The following is a 12,122-nucleotide window of genomic DNA, read 5'->3' as shown; positions in this document are numbered from 1 at the left end:
GCCATTATTATCAATTTAAGCAGCCCGACAGTACCAAGTACCTCTTCAAGTTTTTTTTTTCTGTTGTGTTTCCAAATACCCTGAATCTGGAGGTACTCCACATTTTTGAAGCTGTCTACTTTAGCACTAATCTAGATTAAAAAGAAAATCCCTTACAACTGCATAATCCAATAGAATCATTGGGTTCCTCCTTACATGAAATATAGTTTATTGAACAAATTCCATAGCCACTTGGAAGGTTAAACTCCATCCTCACATGTGGTTGATAAAACAAACACACACCATAGCTTATCTTTATTGGAGTGATCACTGTGATTTTACTCAAGAGCATATATAATTTGACAAAATCTACTGCAGAGTGCCAGGCACTTCTGCATTAAGATTTACACTATTTACTCTACTCTTAGATTAAGACAAGGCACAGTATATTATAAGAGTTAATAGTTGCACACTAATTTGGGAAAGGTAAGTAGGGGAGTATAGATTTTCTTTGTAGAAAAGCCATAGAAAAATGGTATTTTCTTAGCTTATCATTTAGTACAATGTCATTTGCAAAAATAGCAATGTCCTGCAGTTTGATAAACATGCTACTAGTCTAGTGTCTCTATGGAAAGAATGTTTTTTGTTTGTTTGTTTGTTTTTGTTTGTTTGTTTGTTTTGGCACTTGTTTGTTTGTTTGTTTTGGCACTTGAAATTCCTGTTGCAGTACTTCTCAGCAGTTTTTAAGAGAGTTGGAATGAAAAAGAAGGAAATGTTACAATGCATACTGACTGAAATTATTCTCTCTAGGCACATACACTAAGCAACATTATCACATGAAAAAAATAAACACAGAGAACACATTTGATTTCAGTTACTGAACCTAATACTCAAACATTTTCCCTAAGACAATAAACTTAATCATAAGGCAATGTTAGTGTGCACAAAGAATTCCAAATGTATAAAAAAGAACTAGAGGTATAAAATTGTAGATGTGAAAAATATCTAACAGCTTAAGAGTTTTCATACATTCTACACTATTCTAACATATAATTAAAAAATGTATTTTTTAAAGTCCCTCTGATTAAATAAATTCATTCACAAATTTTGAATGTTACTATTTTCACATTAAAAATAAAATAATCATTCAATTTTTAAAGTGTACTTTAGAATTAGCAATACATGATTTGATTACAGTATGTAATCAAAACGGACATGTTTTCCAAGTGTTTTCACTTCAGTGGGAACAGGACTTTTTGACAGAATGGCACTTTAACAGCACAGTTTTCACCAAATCTGTAACATAAACAGAGTAAGCGAATGTTGACATGTAAGAAAGAAAGTCTGCTAATTGAGTCAATTTAAGTTTACCTAGTTATGCAGGAAGTGTATATATTCTAACTGCATGTGTGTGTACTTCAGCGTTTATCCAACCAGACAGACAGACATCTTAACGCCAAATTTAGAGATTAAAGAACTGGAGCTCAGATGGAGTATGCCAAATGCAGGTGATGATCTTCTTGGAGAATTTCTTTCCAAGGGTTGCCAGAATATAGACGGAGAGATCATTTAGAGATGTGTAAAAAAGTAACTGAATATGTTTTTTGTATTATTAGTATGTTGAGTAATCTTCAGAAAACACATGCTTAGTGAAATGTTTCCACAGCACGTGTAATTTGTGTGCTACAACAGTCTTTAACATGTTGTGACCAACATGAAAACCACACACAATAAAAGGAATCTTTTCATTAAACTACAAGATTTAATCTGAGGGTAGTATCACATAATCCAGCCAGCTTCTGTTAGCACCAAAGTGGCAGTAGACATACTTCTTGGGACATCTTGGGACATGCAAACTTGGCACAGGGGATATAGGTGGAATTTGTCCATCTGAACATGGACATGCCCAATAGTTAATTTTCATTCACACACAAACGGGCTGCATAGACCTGAAATAGTATTACATTTGTACAATAGACAGCAAGAATCACTAATTTCTAAATTCCCAGTAACTAGAAGTGTACACTAGGAGTCAATACTTGATCCAGTTCTGTTCAAAATCATTAATGGTATGGATGATGGGGCAGGGTACCCTCAGCAAGTTTGCAGGTGATGCAAAACTGAGAGGAGTGGCTGATATGCCAGAGAGTTGTCCTGCCATCTAGAGGGACATCAGCAGTCTGGAGGAATGGGCTGACAGAAACCTCTTGAAATTCAGCAAGATCAAGTGGAAAGTCCTGCACCTGGGAATGAATAACCTCATGCACCAGTACATGCTGGGATCTGACTGATTGGAAAGCAGCTTTGAGAAAAAGGACCTGGTGGATACCAAGTCAAACATAAACCAGCAATGCACTACCATGGCAAAAAAGGCCCAAAGTATCCTTCACTTCCTTAGGAATAACATTGCTTACAGGTCAAGAGAGGTGATCCTCTCTGCTCAGCACTGGTGTGGCCACACCTGGAACTTTGTGTGCAGTTTTGGAGCATGTTTCCTAATAAAAAAAGACTGAGACAGACTGGATTGTTTAATCTAGAGAACAGAAAATTTGAGTGGAGTTTATCAATGTGTGTAAATATCTAATAGGATGAAATTAAGATAATGGAGCCCACCACTTCCAAGTAGCACTTAGTGACAAGACACAAAGCAACAGGCACAAACTGAAACACAGGAGGTTCTACCTGAATATCAGGAAACATTTTTTTACTGTGAGCACAGGGACAGGTTTCCCACAGTGGTTGTAGACTCTCCAATTGTTGGAAATATTCAAAAACTACCTGGACATGGTCCTGGGCAACTAGCTCTGGTAATCCTTCTTGAGCAGTGGGGAAGGACTCAATGACCTCCAGAAGACCATTTCAACCTCAAACCTCTTGTGATTCTTTGACTCAGTTTTTAACGAACACACAGACAAAGCTTGAGACTTATGTTTGACAAAGATAAGCTAGTCAGAGGTACATGAAAGATGGGAGAAAATTACATATGGATGGCAATAAAGGCATATAAGAAAAACACACCCAAAAGATGCCATGTGGGAACTCTCTGACATAATGGGACATAATCAGAACAAACAAAAATTTCCTCTATTGATCACAGAATCCAGATGTTGCAATGACTGAGTCAACCTCCAAGTTAGACACAAAATTGGCATAAATGCATGCATTTAACAATAATCATCATAAAAGTCAATTATGCATCACTTAGTGAATCAAAGTTCCTTGAGCATTATGATTTAGTCTAAATTAATCTTATGGGCTTAACACTAGCAGATTTTGTTCATTAAAATCCTAACAAGGCCAGCTTAGTTGAGAACAACAGCATATCGTTCCTGTTCATGTGGTGAAATATTTCATGGAGAAGTAAAACATAGTTTCTCTCACGAGTGTAAGCTACCAAAGGAAAATATATCATCTTTATTTTGTGATCTGGGATCTCTTTTGGCATCCCTACTCACTCTGTTTGTGAAGGACACCTACATCAATGAGACTTTGAAGGTGAAATTGTCCACAAATTTTCCTTGAAGTAGGCACACCAGAAGGGTTTCCAGCTGCTAGAGCAGCACAGCCTTAAAATGATATTAGAACAATATTACTTTCTCAGAGGAAAAACTCCAATCTATTGGGACAGGTTACAAATAAAGGATGTAGAAACACATCCTGCCTATTGTTTCCTTCCAAGACAGTGCTGGAAGCTAATGGAAAGATCCTTGCACTGAATGAGCCTCCCAAGATAGCTCCATCTCCCCTTTCCTCCAAAGGGTTCTATGTATGTTGGACACTGCAGAAAACAAGAAAACTTCTGCCTTTTCCCAAATAACAGCTTAAAACCAAACCAAAACAAAACAAGCCAACACATTCATAGCTAGGGTGGGGTGTGTGTGTGTGTGGGGGGGGGAAACACATAAAAAGACATAATATCGGCCAGAATGCTCATTTAACATTTGTTTAATTTCATACAACCCATCCCACATGCAACAGAAACCCCTAACCAATTTTATATAGACTGCTGTTGCTGCTACTGAAGTCACAGAATTACAGAATAGTTGAGATTGGAAGGGACCTCTTGAGCTCACCTAGCCCAACTGTCTTGTTCAAGCATGGTCAGCTAGAGGAGGTTGCACAGCACCGTTCCCAGTCAGGTTTTGATGCCTTCAAGGATGAAGATTCCACAATTCTGGATAACTTATGCCAGCATTCAGCCACCTTCACTGTCAGAATATGAGATAAGGAGGACAGATTTAGCAAGCGAATATGGATAACACCATCTCACCAGGGTGCCTGACTAGAACTCCCTACCCTAAAAAAGTACCTAAACCAGTGAAAGAAATAAGAGGACTGAGTTCTCAGTTGTGGCATTCAAATATAGCTATTTCATTTCCTTCTTGCTTTATCTTCTCTCCAGAATTAGCTTATTGTCTGTCCTTACATCTATGATTAATACAGATTAAGATTAGATTAATACAAACAGAAATGTATTTAAAATGGTCCCCCCTCAAAAAAAAAAATCATAATTTAAATTATTTTATGGTTATTTTCTTGTACCTGGATTACTTGTAAAGATAATGACTTAATTTTGTTCAGAACTCTATTCAACAAACTTTTTTTCTTTGTCTCCTCTCCACTACGATTTACATTGCAGCAAATATTCTCCTATCAAAGGGATAGGAATGTAAACCATAGGAGACAGAGACATATACCAATAATACATACAGAAGAACAAGTTTGTCGTATTGTAAGAACACTTCAAAAAGATCCACCCATGCCATATACCTCCAGAGGTCAATTTAATGACGAATAAGAGAGATGTTGCCTGTTTTGATTTTCTTTAGTTGGAGAATATAAACCTACTTCCAGGTAGTGATTGCTGGCACATCTGTGCCTTGCAATCCCTAGCTTCAAGAATCCATCTCATTATCTGTTTGAGAATGTAAATGCTTGAAAAACAGAAACTTTCATTCTTCCAGCAGCTGATGTGACGAATAATTCAAACAATCATCATAGACTTTTAATCACTCCAGCATCATTTTAAGGAAGTGTTATTACTGGTAATCCAGGTGAGAGATGCAGAGTTTACCCCACAATTAATTCAGATTTATTGGACAAAAGGTAAGTGATATAGCTTAAGACTTGAAATTTAAGTAACGTTTTTAACTTCTGAATATAAAAGCCCAAGGGCATATCATAAGAGGAGTAATAAAACATATTCACTGCAACACATACAATTGTATTTCCTAATATATTGCGTTATTAGTTCACCGTAACTGAAACATTGCAACAAATTTAGTTGAGGAGTGTTCCTTGATGTATTTTATTTGCCTTTTGTGTGAAACACAAAAGCCATCATTACCTTTGACCTGCCATTGTATAACCTAGGTTTTCTGTTGATCTTAACTATTTCTGAAGTGAAAACTATTTCTGCCTTCAGTTGATACTGAGAATGTTGTTACCAGACTACAGGCATTTCACAGATACCATATTTGTTGTCTCCCAAATACACCATCAACAGTAAAAACTAGCAGACTTTGAAAACTTCAATGGCAAATTATTTCTTTGCAAAAATCTGGCATTATTAAAGGCATAAGAAACAAGGCATAAGCAACTAACTGCCGGGTACATCCTAATGTCTACTGAGGTTAGCAAACATCTTTTCGGTGACCTGAATAGTCTCTGAAAATGAGGCTCCCGATTTCTACAACATTTTCTTTGGAGAGCTATTACAGATCACAGAATCACAGAATTTCTAGGTTGAAAGAGACCTCAAGATCATCGAGTCCAACCTCTGACCTAACGCTAACAGTCCCCACTAAACCATATCACTCAGCTCTACATCTAAACATCTTCTGAAGACTTCCAGGGATGGTGACTCCACCCTGGGCAGCCTGTTCCAGTGTCTAACAACCCTTTCAGTAAAGAAATTCTTCCTAACATCCAACCTAAAACTCCCCTGGCACATCTTAAGCCCATTCCCCCTCGTTCTGTCACCAGGCACATGGGAGAACAGACCAAACCCCACCTCGCTACAGCCTCCTTTGAGGTACCTGTAAAGAGCGATAAGGTCGCCCCTGAGCCTCCTTTTCTCCAGGCTGAACAAGCCCAGCTCCCTCAGCCGCTCCTCGTAGGACTTGTTCTCCAGGCCCCTCACCAGCTTCGTCACCCTTCTCTGGACCCGCTCCAGCACCTCGATGTCCCTCTTGTAGCGAGGGGCCCAAAACTGAACACAGTACTCGAGGTGCGGCCTCACCAGAGCCGAGTACAGGGGGACGATCACCTCCCTAGCCCTGCTGGTCACACTGTTTCTGATACAAGCCAGGATGCTGTTGGCCTTCTTGGCCACCTGAGCACACTGCTGGCTCCTATTCAGCCGACTATCAACCATCACTCCCAGGTCCTTCTCTGCCTGGCAGCTCTCCAACCACAATTACAATTTAATTCAAAGGTAAGTCATATGACGCAGAGTTTGCCAGATCTTAAAACTCATTATGCCAGTAAAAATGAACTAAATGGAACAAAGTGAGCAGGGTGAATTTGCTCTTTTTCTAACACTTCAATTCAGAAATATTTTAAAACACAATTAATAATTCATCCATGCAGGTTACAATGCTTTTTTAAATGTAAAGTCTTTGCCAGAAATGGTACATATATTTACACAAAACAGAACCTTCGTAGCTTATTAAACAACAAAAACTAAAAATACCCACCAAAAACTCCATGACAGGATAAAAGAACCACAGCTACTGTGCTACTTACAGCACTGTTCTAATTCAAGGTGTCTGAACACCCATTACTGTTGTATCACAGAATCACAGAACTGTAGAGGTTGGAAGGGATCTCAGGAAATCTTTGGGTCCAACCCCTCTGCCAAAGCAGGTTCCTTAGAGCAGGCTGCCCAGGTAGGCATCCAGATGGGCCTTGAATACCTCCAGAGAAGGAGATTCCACAACCTCCCTGGGCAGCCTGTTCCTGTGCTCTGTCACCCTCACTGTGAAGTTCTTTTGCATGTTGGTGCAGAACTTCCTGTGATCCATTTTGTGGCCATTACCCCTTGTCCTGTCCCTGCAAACCACTGAAAAGAGGTTTGCCAAATCCCTCTGTCTGCCACACCTCAAGTATTTATACACATTTATGAGATCCCCTCTCAGTCTTCCTTTCTCCAGGCTGAACAGACCCAGGTCTCTCAGCCTTTCTTCATAGGGAAGATGCTCTAGGCCCCGTATCATCTTTGTGGCCCTCTGCTGGACTCTTTCCAGGAGAAATCGTATTCAGGCTTTGCTTTCTTATGGAGACAAATTCTACACTTCCCCTAGTCTCAGGCAAGGATCAGGATAGGACCTTTGGCATATCAGTTCAAGCTAACTGAGAAGGTCCAAAACTAACCTAAGTGGAGAACAGGTTATGAACCTTTAAGAACGACTGATATGTTTTGTTTGTTTGTTTGTTTTTCTTGTTGGTTTGTTTCCCTCCAAAAAAAAACACATGACAAATTATAGACTATACCTCCAGAAGATACATAGAATTTACAAGAGTAGGATTAGGGTTTTCTATGTATATTTCCTATCTGCTTCTGAGATGGAGATGAAGTACTACTTGTAATATATTCCTCTGAAATATATCTACATAATCTGTCAGCGTTCCCTCCCCTTCACCCTCCCCCTCCCCAAGTGGAAGCATTCCCTTACTCAGCCATATATCATCCGTCTTTTTTTACTTCTGACCCATTAAATTTTTTTTGACAACCAGACAGAAAGGTAACTCCTCCAACCAATTCCTGGCCTATCTATTTCTACCTGAAGCTCTTCTTAAGCTTTCCAGTATCCTTTAATTTAATTCAACCCATTGTTGTTTACTTTAATGCAGTATTGAAGGCAGGAACCACGCACAACTAGAATTATTCCCAGATATTTTCCAATCTTGCCCAATCAGATTTAAGTATGTTTTGAAGATTGTTTTCACTCATCAGGAATAGACATGGGTAGCATTTCATTAAGTGCCCCTTATAAAGAATCCTCATTGCTTCCATCCATGCCATTTACACATGGGATGGAAAAATATCCATCCATGGTACTGCAATGAGTACTTATGACACAAAAGGAGAGGAAAGACAACTTGTAAGCTGACTACTCACAAAATCACAGAAACAAAGAGGCAAGACAAAATTTGAAACCAAGAAACGCCTGGAGAATGCAATCAGAATGAATTTCAATGAACCAGAGCTGTGCAATGCTTAACTTTTTGACCAAAAACTTTTTTTTTTGAAGAAATACAACTTCAGACAGCCTGAAGATCTAAAGGTATCAGTGAGGAAATAGAATAGAAATGGTCCATATGAAAAATAGTATATGTATTACAGCTTTACAGAGGACCATTTTAACTATAACACTATTATAAATTTATAAATGTAAAAGAACACCTTATTTCTTTTGAAGCACAACTTAGCATAATGTCTGAACATACAATGAAAGGAATGAAGATAAAAATCCAGTCATGATGAACACAGCTATGCCTACATCATATGCAGCAGGAAATAAAAAACATGTAAATGGAAAACATAAACTGCATAATTGCTGAAGAAGAATTGGCCTATTACATAACAAGAACAAATAGTTACATACATAGTTTGATATAAATTTAATTGAAAAAGTTTTAATGTTAAATTTGAGTCTATTAAGACAGAAGATAAGTGACAAGAAATAAAAAAAATGATGAAGATATATAAACAAGTAAAAGCTTGTCTTTTCCTTTGTGAGTAGGGAAATTTCATAAGGAAAATATAAAATTAGTACTCTTTGAAACATAAAGCAGCAGTAGAACAAGGACAACAGTTTTGTGTTATGACTCTGCAAATGCTCAAAGATATTCTAAATCAATAATGCAAAATTAGTACAGAACTATATGGGGAAAAAGTTACATACTAGCTCTTAATTATTGTTCTGCTTTTACAGAAATACCATTGTTAGTGAATACAAATGTGGAGGACAGAGCGAAAAATGATAGGACTCATGAATCATAGTAATTACAGATAATGAACTAACTCAGAACTATTTCAAATTGGAATGTTTTCAGAATATTGAACTTATTTCTACAGTCACATAGATCAGTGGAAAGACACTAAAAGTGTCAGATGAATATTCTGAAAGGGAGAAGAAAGGAACAAACTTGAATCCTTTTTGGGACATACTACATTATAAGACAGGACTCTTAAAATGTCAGCTGGAAAACTAATATGAGACTTGAAGCAACTTTTAAAGTAAGACTGTAATCACTATAGCTAATAATTATAGTTATCCTACTTTTCTAAGCATTATGGGGAAAAAATCAAATAGGGACCCATTGTACAGGAATACCTCTGTCACACAAGCTGGAACTCAGCCACAAGGCAGCCACATACACAAATACAATGATGTAACATGGGAACAAGGCAATTCTAAAGATGCTCATAAAGATGCTCCTTGTTACTTCTTATTATATATATAAAAGGGTCAGACCCACTGAAAATACCCAGCCTCTTCAAAGGAGAATAAAAGTGCTTCAGTGTAAGTAATGCAAAGCAGAACTCATGGGAACATCGGAGCTCATATAGCCCAAGCCATGAAAGCTGAGTATTGTTCCTCAGAAGAAACTAACATTAATGCTGCTTTCAATAGTTACAGTTATCATAATATTGGAAGAAGAGAGACAACACCTTGAAAAGTCCAGAAAGCTTAACATATACACATAAGCACAAGGAAGTCCTAGAAATCTATGCAGTGTGACCCCTTGTGAAGAGCTTTACCTCTCCTAGTCATTGATGTCTCCATGTCTGCTCACTCTTGATCCTTCACTAACAAAATTTCACTCTAAATAATTTTTTAATTTAAATTTTCAAACTGCCTTAGAGTAGGGGCATGGATTCCTGGCCTCCGATTTCCCACCTCACTCAAGTGAACAGCCCGTTAGCACATCCAGTGTTCCTCAGACAGAAAAAGAACTCCCAGCCTGATGCTTCTCCAGTCACTCTCCAATACAGCGATGGTAAAACAGGTTGTGATGCAGTAAACTGGATTAACAAAGCTATTGCCATTGTGACCTCCCAATAATGAACTCATACAAGTAGTCCTGCAGTTCTCCAACCAGTATTGAGATTCAAATTGTGCAATGGATCCAGTCTCCTGCATCAGTTAGCTCCACAACTAAGTAGGCAATACTTGGTATATGTCCTTATAAGGATGCTCAAACCTCTAGTTCCTAAATGGTACAAATTAGGGGACAAACTTCCCCAAATCCTCGAGAAACCACTAGGTCAGTGAGACTTTTACACCCCAAAAAGACCCCTTTCAGTAAAAGTGACTTTCTTTATTATTTATTTATTTATTTAATCAGGTACTGCGGAGAGAAGAAAGGAGGATAGGGTATTCAATGGTACATCCAACAGTAAGTTCACAACAGAGCTAGAATTTATAAACTGAAGCTGAAATGGATACCCTTGAAATGTTATGTTCAGTACCTTAACTTTCTTTCAGAAAACCAAAGCCGTTCTTCTTCCTTCACTGATCATTTTCACATATGGGATTTAATCTCTGCTGCAATCACAAGCATCCTAGGACATAATGCATGAGCTCACAGCATAATTGAAACAGCTTTTGCAATGAATTATCCAAAAAGGCTCATTGTATTGCTTCGCCTATCCTCTCCAGGCTCATTCTATTTATTTCCTCCAAATAGTCCACATTTATACTCATACACAAAAACTCTACTAAACAAAACAGCAATATAAACAAAAATAAAAATAAAACAACGTTGTTACTACCATCTAACATGCAAAACCAAGAATTTATTGCTAATCTAATTAAATTATTGAGTATAACAAAAGAAGAAATTTCAGTTCATCTACAGTAGTAGTGTCTTCAATTCATATATATGTATAGTAAAAACAGCATACACACAGCCTCCCATCATCCACTCTTCTCTCCTCTCATTATCTTCTCTGTGATGGTATGCTCATCCTTCAATTATCTGCCTGGATCTTAAGGCTGAAGGTTTCATATGGGGAAAGACAGAGGTGGCACAGTGAGTTATCTGCATCTCAAGTCCCCATAAAGAAGGACTGTAATGCTGATGGATCCCCTACACCCTAGCATCTATTTGTGGGTTTGGGGTCACTTTTATATGTTCACCAGTGTGCTCCACCTTGGTGTTCCTCCCCTTTCACTAACCCACAACTCTAAGTTGCATCCAAATCTACTGAAGTGTGTATCATTTAGGCTGGATGCCTGCTCTTCATTCCATCTGTTATCCCCAAAACTGGATTTGGCCAGCCTGCAAGGCTACATTCCCCTTCTGAAAAATATTTGGCTCTTATAAAGTATTTACAGCCCTGGGGCTGTCAGCCTTACCTGTACATGATTGTACCTCCTATCAGCATCTGCTGTCATCCTATTACTTAACAGTATTCCTCTGCTCTGCATCCTATGCTAAGGCTATTATCAATGAAGCTCATTTTACACAGAATCACCACTTGTTATTGTCTATTGGTTACAAGTATTTAATAATAATTTCAGCTATTCCACACAATTGGATGAAGCTAAACAAAAACTAAAACTAAGTACTTAATAATTACCTGGCCAACGATTGCTGTTACAGCTAAACAAGCTGAAATGTATTTGGAAGCAGGCATGATAGGTCCCAAGGCCTGTGTGGTTAGCACTGCTAGCACAGAGGCTGTGGCCAATTACAAGCAATGGCAACAGTAATTCCTAGGCTAGAAGGGGCTATAACACTGCATTATAAATAAATAGATAAATAACTTCCGAGGATGGGGAGAATTTAAGTTTATGGAACTCATTTTTTTCCATGTACAAAGAACTACCCAGCTGTTGTTGCAGATGCAAGATATTTATCTTTGACTTGCTGTCTCTATTTGAAAGAAGGCAGATGTACTGGTACCTATATGTAAATATGTCAATGCAACAATTCACTCTGACTGGAAAGTGTGATGCTCTGTGCTGATGACCTGAAATCTGTCAAAGTATCTGTACGTGGTCAGTGGAATACTGCTAAAGAGTGATCACAATGCCTAATAAGATCATTAGGAGTTTTTTCTTTTGTTCTGAGTGATGTTTCAGAAGTATTAGGTTTTCTGCATTGCAATAGTGAAGATTAGAAAGACA

General features: G+C 38.0%; 1 long non-coding RNA gene across 3 annotated transcripts in view; it reads right to left on the bottom strand.

Moving 5' to 3' along the window:
- Positions 1 to 12,122, bottom strand: part of LOC137850615 (uncharacterized) — a 79,723-nt gene that overhangs the window by 14,516 nt on the left and 53,085 nt on the right. Inside the window, exon 1 of one of the 3 annotated variants that reach the window (XR_011092678.1) lies at positions 4,053 to 4,189. The exons of the other annotated variants lie outside the window; for them this stretch is intronic. This is a non-coding gene — a long non-coding RNA (uncharacterized lncRNA). Of the gene's footprint in view, positions 1 to 4,052; positions 4,190 to 12,122 lie in introns of those variants that run through there. 3 annotated transcript variants of the gene reach the window in all.

This window comes from Anas acuta, chromosome 2, assembly GCF_963932015.1.
Source record: "Anas acuta chromosome 2, bAnaAcu1.1, whole genome shotgun sequence".
In the NCBI taxonomy this organism is placed as follows: Eukaryota; Metazoa; Chordata; class Aves; order Anseriformes; family Anatidae; genus Anas; species Anas acuta.
This window is presented reverse-complemented; position numbering and strand designations above follow the sequence as displayed.